Source organism: Phallusia mammillata, chromosome 6 (assembly GCF_965637545.1).
Source record: "Phallusia mammillata chromosome 6, kaPhaMamm4.hap1.1, whole genome shotgun sequence".
Taxonomy (NCBI): Eukaryota; Metazoa; Chordata; class Ascidiacea; order Phlebobranchia; family Ascidiidae; genus Phallusia; species Phallusia mammillata.
In genome coordinates, this window is record NC_137257.1 from 6,512,812 (window position 1) to 6,527,612 (window position 14,801).

The following is a 14,801-nucleotide window of genomic DNA, read 5'->3' on the forward strand; positions in this document are numbered from 1 at the left end:
TGCTACTCGATCGTTTTGGTCCTCGGAAAAACGTTTCGCGCTGCACTGAGCCCCCAGCAAACAGAAGTTGTACAGGTGAGGCTCTGGTTGGCCTAAATATATGTTTAGGCATCGCTTCTCGGCTCTTTAGAGCTAAGATCAAGTGTAGTATCTGTTCTTCTCAGTTTAATACCTGGGACGCAAGCGATTCGCTTGCATGTCTTTGTATTAACCTGATTTTTGGACAGGGGGTATGGTGCCGAGGCTTGCCTCGCCCTGCCCACGGGTTGTCCTGGTATTGCACTACCTCCAGGCACGGCCCACATTCCCACTTTGGTGGGAAAATCAAGCAATTCATCCCAGTTCTTCGTCGTATATTGTTGTAAACCCTCTTTTCTCACCTCGTAGCCAACATTTTCATGCGCTAAAACCGTCGCAAGCCTGCTGTTCTAATTACTACGTACCGTACCACCCGCCGATTGGGAAACAATCGGGCGTAGAGAAAACGTCCGATTACGTCGGCGTTTTCACAACAAACGCTAAAAAAGTATAGATGAAGAGGGTCGATCTTGAAGTTAACCAAATCATACTTACCTGACGGGGGCCTTCACCGTGATCAGGCCGGCGGTGGGCCCAAGGCGAGGCTTAGCCATTGCACTTTGGCCTAGCTGACCCTTGCGATTACCCCAAATGTGGGTAACTCGGCCGTACAATTTCTGTTAGTGGGGTCTGCGTTCGCGCTAACCCCGTATTATTCTTAATCAATCGCTTGTTCTCTCTGGTCAGTTTGCTTCCTGCTGCTCTTCGCGCTTTCTCTCCCAGACAGGCGTAATTGCCGACCCGGGGAGCGTCGCATCGCCATAGCAATGTGTCTGCAACGCATAGCTACGTATCTGATTGAATGTATATCAGAAAAATATTATTGCCATGCACCTGGTGACGTCATATATTCGTAAATATAATTTGAATTAGAACACAACAAAGCTGTCATGGCTATAGTGCCAGGGGAGTCGAATGACGACTGCTACTCGATCGTTTTGGTCCTCGGAAAAACGTTTCGCGCTGCACTGAGCCCCCAGCAAACAGAAGTTGTACAGGTGAGGCTCTGGTTGGCCTAAATATATGTTTAGGCATCGCTTCTCGGCTCTTTAGAGCTAAGATCAAGTGTAGTATCTGTTCTTCTCAGTTTAATACCTGGGACGCAAGCGATTCGCTTGCATGTCTTTGTATTAACCTGATTTTTGGACAGGGGGTATGGTGCCGAGGCTTGCCTCGCCCTGCCCACGGGTTGTCCTGGTATTGCACTACCTCCAGGCACGGCCCACATTCCCACTTTGGTGGGAAAATCAAGCAATTCATCCCAGTTCTTCGTCGTATATTGTTGTAAACCCTCTTTTCTCACCTCGTAGCCAACATTTTCATGCGCTAAAACCGTCGCAAGCCTGCTGTTCTAATTACTACGTACCGTACCACCCGCCGATTGGGAAACAATCGGGCGTAGAGAAAACGTCCGATTACGTCGGCGTTTTCACAACAAACGCTAAAAAAGTATAGATGAAGAGGGTCGATCTTGAAGTTAACCAAATCATACTTACCTGACGGGGGCCTTCACCGTGATCAGGCCGGCGGTGGGCCCAAGGCGAGGCTTAGCCATTGCACTTTGGCCTAGCTGACCCTTGCGATTACCCCAAATGTGGGTAACTCGGCCGTACAATTTCTGTTAGTGGGGTCTGCGTTCGCGCTAACCCCGTATTATTCTTAATCAATCGCTTGTTCTCTCTGGTCAGTTTGCTTCCTGCTGCTCTTCGCGCTTTCTCTCCCAGACAGGCGTAATTGCCGACCCGGGGAGCGTCGCATCGCCATAGCAATGTGTCTGCAACGCATAGCTACGTATCTGATTGAATGTATATCAGAAAAATATTATTGCCATGCACCTGGTGACGTCATATATTCGTAAATATAATTTGAATTAGAACACAACAAAGCTGTCATGGCTATAGTGCCAGGGGAGTCGAATGACGACTGCTACTCGATCGTTTTGGTCCTCGGAAAAACGTTTCGCGCTGCACTGAGCCCCCAGCAAACAGAAGTTGTACAGGTGAGGCTCTGGTTGGCCTAAATATATGTTTAGGCATCGCTTCTCGGCTCTTTAGAGCTAAGATCAAGTGTAGTATCTGTTCTTCTCAGTTTAATACCTGGGACGCAAGCGATTCGCTTGCATGTCTTTGTATTAACCTGATTTTTGGACAGGGGGTATGGTGCCGAGGCTTGCCTCGCCCTGCCCACGGGTTGTCCTGGTATTGCACTACCTCCAGGCACGGCCCACATTCCCACTTTGGTGGGAAAATCAAGCAATTCATCCCAGTTCTTCGTCGTATATTGTTGTAAACCCTCTTTTCTCACCTCGTAGCCAACATTTTCATGCGCTAAAACCGTCGCAAGCCTGCTGTTCTAATTACTACGTACCGTACCACCCGCCGATTGGGAAACAATCGGGCGTAGAGAAAACGTCCGATTACGTCGGCGTTTTCACAACAAACGCTAAAAAAGTATAGATGAAGAGGGTCGATCTTGAAGTTAACCAAATCATACTTACCTGACGGGGGCCTTCACCGTGATCAGGCCGGCGGTGGGCCCAAGGCGAGGCTTAGCCATTGCACTTTGGCCTAGCTGACCCTTGCGATTACCCCAAATGTGGGTAACTCGGCCGTACAATTTCTGTTAGTGGGGTCTGCGTTCGCGCTAACCCCGTATTATTCTTAATCAATCGCTTGTTCTCTCTGGTCAGTTTGCTTCCTGCTGCTCTTCGCGCTTTCTCTCCCAGACAGGCGTAATTGCCGACCCGGGGAGCGTCGCATCGCCATAGCAATGTGTCTGCAACGCATAGCTACGTATCTGATTGAATGTATATCAGAAAAATATTATTGCCATGCACCTGGTGACGTCATATATTCGTAAATATAATTTGAATTAGAACACAACAAAGCTGTCATGGCTATAGTGCCAGGGGAGTCGAATGACGACTGCTACTCGATCGTTTTGGTCCTCGGAAAAACGTTTCGCGCTGCACTGAGCCCCCAGCAAACAGAAGTTGTACAGGTGAGGCTCTGGTTGGCCTAAATATATGTTTAGGCATCGCTTCTCGGCTCTTTAGAGCTAAGATCAAGTGTAGTATCTGTTCTTCTCAGTTTAATACCTGGGACGCAAGCGATTCGCTTGCATGTCTTTGTATTAACCTGATTTTTGGACAGGGGGTATGGTGCCGAGGCTTGCCTCGCCCTGCCCACGGGTTGTCCTGGTATTGCACTACCTCCAGGCACGGCCCACATTCCCACTTTGGTGGGAAAATCAAGCAATTCATCCCAGTTCTTCGTCGTATATTGTTGTAAACCCTCTTTTCTCACCTCGTAGCCAACATTTTCATGCGCTAAAACCGTCGCAAGCCTGCTGTTCTAATTACTACGTACCGTACCACCCGCCGATTGGGAAACAATCGGGCGTAGAGAAAACGTCCGATTACGTCGGCGTTTTCACAACAAACGCTAAAAAAGTATAGATGAAGAGGGTCGATCTTGAAGTTAACCAAATCATACTTACCTGACGGGGGCCTTCACCGTGATCAGGCCGGCGGTGGGCCCAAGGCGAGGCTTAGCCATTGCACTTTGGCCTAGCTGACCCTTGCGATTACCCCAAATGTGGGTAACTCGGCCGTACAATTTCTGTTAGTGGGGTCTGCGTTCGCGCTAACCCCGTATTATTCTTAATCAATCGCTTGTTCTCTCTGGTCAGTTTGCTTCCTGCTGCTCTTCGCGCTTTCTCTCCCAGACAGGCGTAATTGCCGACCCGGGGAGCGTCGCATCGCCATAGCAATGTGTCTGCAACGCATAGCTACGTATCTGATTGAATGTATATCAGAAAAATATTATTGCCATGCACCTGGTGACGTCATATATTCGTAAATATAATTTGAATTAGAACACAACAAAGCTGTCATGGCTATAGTGCCAGGGGAGTCGAATGACGACTGCTACTCGATCGTTTTGGTCCTCGGAAAAACGTTTCGCGCTGCACTGAGCCCCCAGCAAACAGAAGTTGTACAGGTGAGGCTCTGGTTGGCCTAAATATATGTTTAGGCATCGCTTCTCGGCTCTTTAGAGCTAAGATCAAGTGTAGTATCTGTTCTTCTCAGTTTAATACCTGGGACGCAAGCGATTCGCTTGCATGTCTTTGTATTAACCTGATTTTTGGACAGGAGGTATGGTGCCGAGGCTTGCCTCGCCCTGCCCACGGGTTGTCCTGGTATTGCACTACCTCCAGGCACGGCCCACATTCCCACTTTGGTGGGAAAATCAAGCAATTCATCCCAGTTCTTCGTCGTATATTGTTGTAAACCCTCTTTTCTCACCTCGTAGCCAACATTTTCATGCGCTAAAACCGTCGCAAGCCTGCTGTTCTAATTACTACGTACCGTACCACCCGCCGATTGGGAAACAATCGGGCGTAGAGAAAACGTCCGATTACGTCGGCGTTTTCACAACAAACGCTAAAAAAGTATAGATGAAGAGGGTCGATCTTGAAGTTAACCAAATCATACTTACCTGACGGGGGCCTTCACCGTGATCAGGCCGGCGGTGGGCCCAAGGCGAGGCTTAGCCATTGCACTTTGGCCTAGCTGACCCTTGCGATTACCCCAAATGTGGGTAACTCGGCCGTACAATTTCTGTTAGTGGGGTCTGCGTTCGCGCTAACCCCGTATTATTCTTAATCAATCGCTTGTTCTCTCTGGTCAGTTTGCTTCCTGCTGCTCTTCGCGCTTTCTCTCCCAGACAGGCGTAATTGCCGACCCGGGGAGCGTCGCATCGCCATAGCAATGTGTCTGCAACGCATAGCTACGTATCTGATTGAATGTATATCAGAAAAATATTATTGCCATGCACCTGGTGACGTCATATATTCGTAAATATAATTTGAATTAGAACACAACAAAGCTGTCATGGCTATAGTGCCAGGGGAGTCGAATGACGACTGCTACTCGATCGTTTTGGTCCTCGGAAAAACGTTTCGCGCTGCACTGAGCCCCCAGCAAACAGAAGTTGTACAGGTGAGGCTCTGGTTGGCCTAAATATATGTTTAGGCATCGCTTCTCGGCTCTTTAGAGCTAAGATCAAGTGTAGTATCTGTTCTTCTCAGTTTAATACCTGGGACGCAAGCGATTCGCTTGCATGTCTTTGTATTAACCTGATTTTTGGACAGGGGGTATGGTGCCGAGGCTTGCCTCGCCCTGCCCACGGGTTGTCCTGGTATTGCACTACCTCCAGGCACGGCCCACATTCCCACTTTGGTGGGAAAATCAAGCAATTCATCCCAGTTCTTCGTCGTATATTGTTGTAAACCCTCTTTTCTCACCTCGTAGCCAACATTTTCATGCGCTAAAACCGTCGCAAGCCTGCTGTTCTAATTACTACGTACCGTACCACCCGCCGATTGGGAAACAATCGGGCGTAGAGAAAACGTCCGATTACGTCGGCGTTTTCACAACAAACGCTAAAAAAGTATAGATGAAGAGGGTCGATCTTGAAGTTAACCAAATCATACTTACCTGACGGGGGCCTTCACCGTGATCAGGCCGGCGGTGGGCCCAAGGCGAGGCTTAGCCATTGCACTTTGGCCTAGCTGACCCTTGCGATTACCCCAAATGTGGGTAACTCGGCCGTACAATTTCTGTTAGTGGGGTCTGCGTTCGCGCTAACCCCGTATTATTCTTAATCAATCGCTTGTTCTCTCTGGTCAGTTTGCTTCCTGCTGCTCTTCGCGCTTTCTCTCCCAGACAGGCGTAATTGCCGACCCGGGGAGCGTCGCATCGCCATAGCAATGTGTCTGCAACGCATAGCTACGTATCTGATTGAATGTATATCAGAAAAATATTATTGCCATGCACCTGGTGACGTCATATATTCGTAAATATAATTTGAATTAGAACACAACAAAGCTGTCATGGCTATAGTGCCAGGGGAGTCGAATGACGACTGCTACTCGATCGTTTTGGTCCTCGGAAAAACGTTTCGCGCTGCACTGAGCCCCCAGCAAACAGAAGTTGTACAGGTGAGGCTCTGGTTGGCCTAAATATATGTTTAGGCATCGCTTCTCGGCTCTTTAGATCTCGCGGTTTGGGTGCTGCCAAAATATTGTAAAACTGCTATTTGTGGTGCGCCGCTGTGGCGTCTGAGTGACGTCATAATCAAAGAAACAAAGAAGAAACGGCGCTGTGCCGCACCCATACACTCAACCGCGGTTTTTATTGGATTTTACCGCTTTTTTGGATTTATTTTCGTCAATCTTTTGGATTTTATCTTGGATTTTATCTTGGATTTTATCCCACACTGCTGGATTATTCTTGGATTTTATCAACCAGAAGCTGCCCCATACCGGGCCGGCCACGAAGTTATCGAAAAAGTAAGTGCCGGCCCGGTTAGGGCCTTGTTTTTATCATAAACCAAGACGAATTAAAACACAGCCGCTTAGAGGGTCGCCTTAACGAACTGACGAGCAGCAAGCCGCCATCTTGTTTTAGATTCCTTTTTTCCTTTTTCTCTTTTCAGCCAGTACAGGAACCTGATTTGCCAAATTTTGGTCACGTGACACTTCGTCACTTTAGTTCCTTCTTTTATTTGTCTTGGTTAGTCTTGGAAAATCGGCAATTTGTTAACCTCAGTCACGTGACACAGGGTCACAGCCCCGCGACTTCTAGCTCTCCTAATTTATCTGTAGTCACGTGACACAACGTCACAGCATACGTTTGTTCGTTTGGACTCTGCCGCAGTGGCCGTTACGGTTCGTCGCTCAGCCCACGTCAGACATTTTCTCTCGCTTTCGTTATACTTCTCTTTCCCTTTCTCATTTAAACCTACTGACCTGTTGTGGTTGGTGCCCAGTCATCCGGAACTCACTCTGCCACCAGCCCACAGGCCCGCCATTTTGTTTCTTTTGTTTAAACGCACCGCAACCTTAAGTTCTGTGCCTTTAATACCGCGCCATAATTCTGTTATTGTTTTCGTAGTTAGTTTAGTTGTTTATTTGTACTAAGTAATATTAATATTGTTATTAAAATTATTTTACGTTAATATTCAAGCATATTGTAATTCGGACCTTGTTTGTTAATATACTTATTTATACCCCTTTTTTTTACTTTTTATATATATACAAACCTTACATACTTGTTATTGTTTTTGTAGTTAGTTTAAATTATTGTACGTTAATATTCAAGCATATTGTAATTCTGACCTTGTTTCCTTTTTGTTAAAATCTATTCTGAACATACTTGGCGGCTCAACTAGTCTCTAGCGCCGTCTCACGGTTGTTGTTTTAATCATCTCGTTTTTCCTTTTTTTTTTTTTTTTGCTTATTTTCTCCCTTACGCCTTTGTCGCCTGTGGCGTATAATTGTTAAGAATATATATATCTATACAGCGACCAACGCTGTCAAAACATCAAAAATCGCCCTGTTTTAATTACTTTCTTTTTAACAAACAATAAAAGGAATACTAATAATAAGACTCTGCACCTCAGCCATATACTCCTAATTTGTAATTTGACCCCGGATTTTAACCTGCTTGTTTTTATTTCACCATGTATACACAACCGGAACTGCGGAGGTCTCGACTTCGAAGTGCACGCACGGAATCGCAGGTGTTGTCGCAGGATGACCAAACCAGACCTGAAGCCCCACCCCTGACGGTGAGTTACCGCGGCTCTCGTGCGACACAATTCGAGTGCAGTGTGAAGGGTTGCAGTATGCGCTCATCACTTTTGGCGAGCGTCAACCGGCACATAACTAATGTCCACCGGTTGGCGCTTGGTGTAATGCGTGCAAAATGCTCCAAATGCAAGACCATCTTGGAGCTGCGTGGTTCTCTCAACAAAATGAGGGACCACTTTAAGAGTTGCGCTGCACCCTCCACCCCTATCTCGAATGTGTCAAACGGCGATTTTCGTTGCCCGCAGTGTGATAGTCGTTGGCCGTCCCTTGTTGCTGCCAGAACGCATCACTACACGCAGCATCCAGGTGGTCCGACACTACCATCATCCAATTTCACGGTGGAGAAGGTTTTAAAACCTCCCCGGAGTAGCGGAAGCCCAGGCCAATTAAACATCCCGATTTTGTACTCCGGGGACTCCACCGTTTATAACTGCCCCTTTTCGGACTGCCTGAAATGTAGTGATGGTTATGCCAGGGCCCTCAGCCTCAAGACCCATTTACGCACTTGCCACAACAGGACCTTAATATCGTACCTCACAACATGTGGCAAGTGCAAGTGCGCCGTAGACAGTCACGCTAAGAACCTGTTAAAAGTCTCGGCGCACTACAAGACCTGCCTTGGCATAACGAGCGAGCCGGTCCCGAAGATATCCTCCCCTCAGCACTTCCCCCCGCTAGGCGCAGATGAAGAAAGCACCGTCTGCTCTCCCCGTATTCCGTCGATGGTCTTCAACCATTCGTCGGTCTCAACCCCTAACTCCGAGAGCGGCCTTCTCGCGGACCTCGCATCTTTGTCCTTAGATGAGTCGGAGGTCTGCGATGAAGGTCCGCTCCTTCCCATTCCCTCTCCCATACATAAGGTTAAATCACCCACATCCTATGCTGAAGCCGTACGGCTTCCCCCTCCCCCGGTAATTCTGTCCCCCATAACAATCCCCAGTATGTCGGTGCTGACTGATTCGGCCTGCGGTTCACCCTTTAATTTACGTTTACCCGTCGGGGATAATTCCCCGGCAACTGTCCCACCGTCCCCACTCCAAAGTTGGCTTAGAACACCAACTTCCACCGGGATCAGAGGGAAGACGGCGGTCTCAATTGTTCTCCCGCCCAACCTTCCCTCCGCTCTTCTGGCTTCATTTCTAGGCCCATGCGTGAGTACTAACGTGGGGGTTTCGCCATGCGTCGGCCGCTCGTCAGGCCGCCGTGTGGAGGAGCCGCCGGCCGATCGGCGGAACGAGCGATCTCCGGTGTCACGTTTAGTGGCGTCGGAGCTTTCTCCGCCCGTTGTGACGTCGGAACAGGCGAAGCTGTTCGGCATTAGCCCGTCTCCGACTCCGACCCTAGGATCGGACGAGGAGAGGAGCGAAGTGTCGACAGCCGAGCTCCGAGCTGCGGAGGCAAACCTCAGTGAGCCGATCCCCGGATGTAGCGCTGATTCCATCTTGCGCGAAACCCGGGAGAAGTCTCGAGAGGAGCCGATGCGGCCGGCTGAAACGGACCCCGGTCCGGGAAGGCCTGTCGGGATGGCGAATCGGAGTACTGCTTCTTGTCCGTCGCGTGGGAGTGATCCCTCACCCCGCGTTCCGGCGATGCGGCAGCCGGCCGATGAATCTGAACGACACGAACCCACGGCTAGTAAAGCGCACCGGATCCGTTCTCCTAGCTCTTTCAGTGGTGATCGCCCCCCTGTTAACTTAAGGTCTGAAACCAAATTGTCTTTTGATGAACTTCGAGCTCGGTTCGATAATATTATTGTTTCGGACTTTTCATATGGTAATGGCTTTGCCGAGCTCGAGCGCGCACTGGAAGAGTGGACATCGGCCGCTGGTGTAACGTCTAAAACGCAAGTACGCAAACCCCGATTTAACCGAGGCGCTATGCGCCGCTCAATCGACAATCGGGAGCGTGGACATCCCAATAAGGTTAATCAAACGCCAATGACTGGGAACTCCACGAAGGGCTTCGCCCTGCGGAAAGCGTTTTGGCGTGACCAGAAAGGCACAGTCCGTAGGATAACGGATGGTAATAAAGGGGAGATCAGGTGCCGAATTGACCCCTCCACCGTGGAGGCTAAGTTCCGTTCCGATCTCAAGGCACCGGACCGGGAGGACGCGATCGAGCGTTTGCCCGACTGGATGGACGCTCCGGAGCTCGGTAACCCGGCGTCGCCTGCAGTTCCTGACGATGTGGATGACCGGCCAATATCGCCCAAGGAGGTCGAGATGGTTCTCCAGACTGTAAACACTGGATCCGCCGCTGGTTCCGACGGCTTGTCCTATGGGTTTTGGAAGGCTTTCGATCCAAAGGGTCTTAGACTCTCGAAGCTTTTCGAAGCCTGTAGGGCGAGTCGCCGGGTTCCCAGCCAGTGGCGGTCGTCGAGGGTCACTCTGATTTGCAAAAATCCGGAGGGGGACCTCGACGATTTGTCCAACTGGAGACCCATCTCGATCTGCCGTAACATCTATAAAATCTATGCGGCGGTATTGGCTCGTCGTCTGCAGAGTTGGGCGCTGGAGCGTGGCGTCGTCTCCTCCGAGCAAAAGGGCTTCATGCCGGTCGAGGGAACGTTCGAACACGTGTACATGTTGGATGCTGCCTTGGCAGATGCCAAGCTAAACGGCAAGGACATCTTTGTCGGGTGGCTTGACATCAAAAACGCCTTCGGTAGTATCCGGCATGATTGTATCCGTAGCGTTATGCGTGCCTTGGCCGTACCAAGCTACTTGAGCGAATGTATCCTGGACGTCTACGTCGCGAACACTTGCACAGTGAGAACTGCTGTGGGTATGACCGGCGAGATACGGATCGGTAGAGGGGTCCGTCAAGGGTGTCCTCTGTCCGGGATAGTATTCAATCTCGTGGCTGAAGTGCTGGTTCGGGGCATCAAAGCGCGTAACGACTGCGGCTATGCATTCTCTTGCGCTCCGACTGTCTTTTCCCAAGTGCTGGCATATGCTGATGACGCGTGCCTCATTGCAAGCTCAAGAGCGCAGTTGTGCAGGCAGCTAAAGGTGTGCGAGGAGTTCGCCGACTGGGCTGGGATACGTTTCAACCCCAACAAATGCCGAGTCATGTCCCAGGTCACGAGTGGAAGACGTCGGGTGCGCGATCCGGATCCTTTCCTGCTCTCGGGTGGGGAGGTGAAGGTGATTGCGCTCGATGAATTCTACAAGTACCTGGGCGTCCGGCAGGGCTACCTCACTGATGTGAGGCATAACAACACGTTGAGCCTTTCAGTCGGTAGAATAGAGCGCTTATTTAAAAGCAAGCTGACTCCGCACCAGAAGCTAATTGCCCTCAAGCGATTTGAGCTCCCACGTCTCAGCTTCATTCTCCGCGTGCGACATTTCCCAATCAGTGCTCTGAGGAAGGTTGACAGCGTTGTGCGGCGATGCTTGAAGATCGCATTTGGCTTACCCTCTAGAACTTGTGTGGCATTCTTCCACTCGTCTTCGGACAGTGGGGGACTGGGTGTACCATCGTTGGCTTGCGAGGGTGATATCCTCGCGGTCACCCAGGCGTATAAATCGCTAACGTCACCAGATTGGAGGGTGGCTGCCGTTGCACGCGGTCGGCTGGAATCACTCACAGGGCGGGCTATGTCAAGCAAAGAGGTGAGTGTCAGTGCGATGGCGGCTTTCCTATCAGGGAGCTCCGTTCGTGGAAACTCTTCGACCGGGTGCGGAAGCCTGGAAAGGGACCTGTTCACGTATGTGCGCAGGGCCTCGCCCAGGCTGAAGCTTCGGTTCGTCGAGGGCGCGGACGGGCGCTTTTGCGTAACGTCGGGTGGCAAGACGTTGGCTCCTGGCAACCGGGGAGTACTCACCAGAACACTCCACCAAATGGCTTCCACCAGGTGGAGAGAGGTGTGGGCCAGTCATCCCGATCAAGGGAAGACCGTAAGCGCTCACACCCTGTACGGTTATTCTAACCACTGGCTGAAGAAACCGGGGGCTCTGTCCATTCCAGAGCAAAGATTCGCCTTGAAAGCCCGCATGAACCTCCTTCCTGTAAAGAAGGTCCGGACACGGTTTAGGAGGCGTGTCCAACACGACTTGCGATGCTGCCGCTGTGGGCACGAGGTTGAGACCCTTCCCCATGTACTCAACCATTGTCAACCGGTGATGCCTGAAATCTTATCCCGGCACAATGGCGTCATGGAGGAGGTTCTGAGTCGCGTGCCGTCTGGGAACTACACCAGGATTTCCGTCGACCGGGTTTGTTCGGAGCATGCGGTGGCGGCGGGCGAGAACCTTCGGCCTGATTTGATTCTCGAAAGCGCCGATAGGTTCTTGGTCGTCGACTTCGCGTGCCCGTTCGAAAACGGCGCGGATGCCCTCGCCTCTGCGGCGGCCCGTAAAGAAAGCAAATACAGGGAGCTTTGTGGAAACTTGGCCCGTGCAACAAAAAAACGGGTCAGTTTCCACAGCTTTATAATCGGCTCCCTGGGAAGCTACGCCAAGGGCAATAACCAAACACTATCAGCCCTTGGCATCACGGGTCGCCTCCAGACGGACTTGGCCAGAGTGTGCTCCGCTCTGGCCATTAGGGGTAGCTACCTTGTGTGGCAGTCCTGGTGTAGGGGCTTGGCTAGTGGACTTGAAAATACGTAAGAACACCAACTGTCGCCATCTTTTTTGTGCAGGCTGGTCATGCTCCATACCTTTTATTCGAAACGGCGACGGGGGTGGCACGTACACCATATCTAAGAAAAAGCGACGGGACATCATTGAACACTACAACTGCTGGAAACCGGAACACTGATGAGGGCGCCTAAGCAATCTCACTTTCTGCCTGTCACGTGCAAAACAACAGGCAACAAGGGCGCCCTCTGACAACAATACTCTACCCATGCAAGCAAAATTTCACAACCAAGCACCATGGATCCGGAAACCGCCCCCGCCGTCGTCCACGCAATTTCGCGCACGCGTAAGCCCTGGTGGAGGGGTTGGGCGCCAGACATGAACAAACAATGAATAGAAACGAAGAGAAAGGATGCAGAAGAGCACCCATCTGGCGCCCTCCCTAATTTTATACGCACAGCGGAGTATTCCGCCAGGGCTCCGTATTCACAAACCAAAGAAACACAATCACACACACATCTTTAATTACTTTGTCGTTCACCTGTTATTTTCATTTGTACCACAGGCACTTTAAAGAAACATTTCACTAACTGCCTTCCATTCCCTACCTCATCACCAAGAATGTTCGGAAGGCAGTTGTAAACCCACTAACTATTATTATTATTATTTTTTTTATTTTTTTTTTATTTTTTGTTTTTATTTTTTTTTTTCCCACATATACACACATTTTTTTTTGGAGCCCAGCCTGCCTCAAGTCCACTAGCCCACCCCCCTGCGACACCCTGCAGCCCCGTTTTATACTGATATCAAAATTAAATCAACTTCAATTAACCCCACTTATTTCAACAGATTAATGGCGGTGTGGCGTGTGTTGTTTGCGTTTTTTTTTTCCCTGTCCTTTGTATGTTATATTGTTTTACGCAGACACCGATTTGCTGTGTGTTATACCGCTGTCTGCCTTTTTGTTTTTTGCCACACCGCCAACTCACAAGTAAAATCAAACACAAATTCAAAATTATATATCACCCACCGTCCTAGGGCGGTGGAGGCCGTGCGTGCCCCGCAATCTTTCGAACGGCGATGCCTCCGCAGTATTGATGTTTGTCGATTTTTCGTTACATTCAATAAACGAGGTGTAGAGTCAAAATCTGTTCTTCTCAGTTTAATACCTGGGACGCAAGCGATTCGCTTGCATGTCTTTGTATTAACCTGATTTTTGGACAGGGGGTATGGTGCCGAGGCTTGCCTCGCCCTGCCCACGGGTTGTCCTGGTATTGCACTACCTCCAGGCACGGCCCACATTCCCACTTTGGTGGGAAAATCAAGCAATTCATCCCAGTTCTTCGTCGTATATTGTTGTAAACCCTCTTTTCTCACCTCGTAGCCAACATTTTCATGCGCTAAAACCGTCGCAAGCCTGCTGTTCTAATTACTACGTACCGTACCACCCGCCGATTGGGAAACAATCGGGCGTAGAGAAAACGTCCGATTACGTCGGCGTTTTCACAACAAACGCTAAAAAAGTATAGATGAAGAGGGTCGATCTTGAAGTTAACCAAATCATACTTACCTGACGGGGGCCTTCACCGTGATCAGGCCGGCGGTGGGCCCAAGGCGAGGCTTAGCCATTGCACTTTGGCCTAGCTGACCCTTGCGATTACCCCAAATGTGGGTAACTCGGCCGTACAATTTCTGTTAGTGGGGTCTGCGTTCGCGCTAACCCCGTATTATTCTTAATCAATCGCTTGTTCTCTCTGGTCAGTTTGCTTCCTGCTGCTCTTCGCGCTTTCTCTCCCAGACAGGCGTAATTGCCGACCCGGGGAGCGTCGCATCGCCATAGCAATGTGTCTGCAACGCATAGCTACGTATCTGATTGAATGTATATCAGAAAAATATTATTGCCATGCACCTGGTGACGTCATATATTCGTAAATATAATTTGAATTAGAACACAACAAAGCTGTCATGGCTATAGTGCCAGGGGAGTCGAATGACGACTGCTACTCGATCGTTTTGGTCCTCGGAAAAACGTTTCGCGCTGCACTGAGCCCCCAGCAAACAGAAGTTGTACAGGTGAGGCTCTGGTTGGCCTAAATATATGTTTAGGCATCGCTTCTCGGCTCTTTAGAGCTAAGATCAAGTGTAGTATCTGTTCTTCTCAGTTTAATACCTGGGACGCAAGCGATTCGCTTGCATGTCTTTGTATTAACCTGATTTTTGGACAGGGGGTATGGTGCCGAGGCTTGCCTCGCCCTGCCCACGGGTTGTCCTGGTATTGCACTACCTCCAGGCACGGCCCACATTCCCACTTTGGTGGGAAAATCAAGCAATTCATCCCAGTTCTTCGTCGTATATTGTTGTAAACCCTCTTTTCTCACCTCGTAGCCAACATTTTCATGCGCTAAAACCGTCGCAAGCCTGCTGTTCTAATTACTACGTACCGTACCACCCGCCGATTGGGAAACAATCGGGCGTAGAGAAAAC

The 14,801-nt window shown here is 49.9% G+C and overlaps 15 non-coding genes across 15 annotated transcripts; all 15 read left to right on the forward strand.

Moving 5' to 3' along the window:
- The first annotated feature begins 110 nt into the window (after positions 1 to 110).
- LOC145235198 (U2 spliceosomal RNA) lies at positions 111 to 308 on the forward strand. The gene has a single exon (XR_013861702.1). It is a non-coding gene; the product is annotated as a U2 spliceosomal RNA (small nuclear RNA).
- Positions 309 to 565: 257 nt separating this feature from the next.
- Positions 566 to 729, forward strand: LOC145235073 (U1 spliceosomal RNA). The gene has a single exon (XR_013861581.1). It is a non-coding gene; the product is annotated as a U1 spliceosomal RNA (small nuclear RNA).
- A 382-nt stretch (positions 730 to 1,111) lies between these two features.
- On the forward strand, positions 1,112 to 1,309 carry LOC145235199 (U2 spliceosomal RNA). Its single transcript, XR_013861703.1, has one exon. It is a non-coding gene; the product is annotated as a U2 spliceosomal RNA (small nuclear RNA).
- A 257-nt stretch (positions 1,310 to 1,566) lies between these two features.
- LOC145235074 (U1 spliceosomal RNA) lies at positions 1,567 to 1,730 on the forward strand. Its single transcript, XR_013861582.1, has one exon. It is a non-coding gene; the product is annotated as a U1 spliceosomal RNA (small nuclear RNA).
- Positions 1,731 to 2,112: 382 nt separating this feature from the next.
- LOC145235200 (U2 spliceosomal RNA) lies at positions 2,113 to 2,310 on the forward strand. The gene has a single exon (XR_013861704.1). It is a non-coding gene; the product is annotated as a U2 spliceosomal RNA (small nuclear RNA).
- A 257-nt stretch (positions 2,311 to 2,567) lies between these two features.
- Positions 2,568 to 2,731, forward strand: LOC145235075 (U1 spliceosomal RNA). The gene has a single exon (XR_013861583.1). It is a non-coding gene; the product is annotated as a U1 spliceosomal RNA (small nuclear RNA).
- Positions 2,732 to 3,113: 382 nt separating this feature from the next.
- On the forward strand, positions 3,114 to 3,311 carry LOC145235201 (U2 spliceosomal RNA). Its single transcript, XR_013861705.1, has one exon. It is a non-coding gene; the product is annotated as a U2 spliceosomal RNA (small nuclear RNA).
- Positions 3,312 to 3,568: 257 nt separating this feature from the next.
- LOC145235076 (U1 spliceosomal RNA) lies at positions 3,569 to 3,732 on the forward strand. The gene has a single exon (XR_013861584.1). It is a non-coding gene; the product is annotated as a U1 spliceosomal RNA (small nuclear RNA).
- Positions 3,733 to 4,114: 382 nt separating this feature from the next.
- On the forward strand, positions 4,115 to 4,312 carry LOC145235262 (U2 spliceosomal RNA). The gene has a single exon (XR_013861762.1). It is a non-coding gene; the product is annotated as a U2 spliceosomal RNA (small nuclear RNA).
- A 257-nt stretch (positions 4,313 to 4,569) lies between these two features.
- LOC145235077 (U1 spliceosomal RNA) lies at positions 4,570 to 4,733 on the forward strand. Its single transcript, XR_013861585.1, has one exon. It is a non-coding gene; the product is annotated as a U1 spliceosomal RNA (small nuclear RNA).
- A 382-nt stretch (positions 4,734 to 5,115) lies between these two features.
- LOC145235203 (U2 spliceosomal RNA) lies at positions 5,116 to 5,313 on the forward strand. Its single transcript, XR_013861706.1, has one exon. It is a non-coding gene; the product is annotated as a U2 spliceosomal RNA (small nuclear RNA).
- A 257-nt stretch (positions 5,314 to 5,570) lies between these two features.
- On the forward strand, positions 5,571 to 5,734 carry LOC145235078 (U1 spliceosomal RNA). The gene has a single exon (XR_013861586.1). It is a non-coding gene; the product is annotated as a U1 spliceosomal RNA (small nuclear RNA).
- A 7,690-nt stretch (positions 5,735 to 13,424) lies between these two features.
- LOC145235268 (U2 spliceosomal RNA) lies at positions 13,425 to 13,622 on the forward strand. Its single transcript, XR_013861767.1, has one exon. It is a non-coding gene; the product is annotated as a U2 spliceosomal RNA (small nuclear RNA).
- Positions 13,623 to 13,879: 257 nt separating this feature from the next.
- Positions 13,880 to 14,043, forward strand: LOC145235079 (U1 spliceosomal RNA). Its single transcript, XR_013861587.1, has one exon. It is a non-coding gene; the product is annotated as a U1 spliceosomal RNA (small nuclear RNA).
- A 382-nt stretch (positions 14,044 to 14,425) lies between these two features.
- On the forward strand, positions 14,426 to 14,623 carry LOC145235204 (U2 spliceosomal RNA). The gene has a single exon (XR_013861707.1). It is a non-coding gene; the product is annotated as a U2 spliceosomal RNA (small nuclear RNA).
- The last annotated feature ends 178 nt before the right edge of the window (positions 14,624 to 14,801 follow it).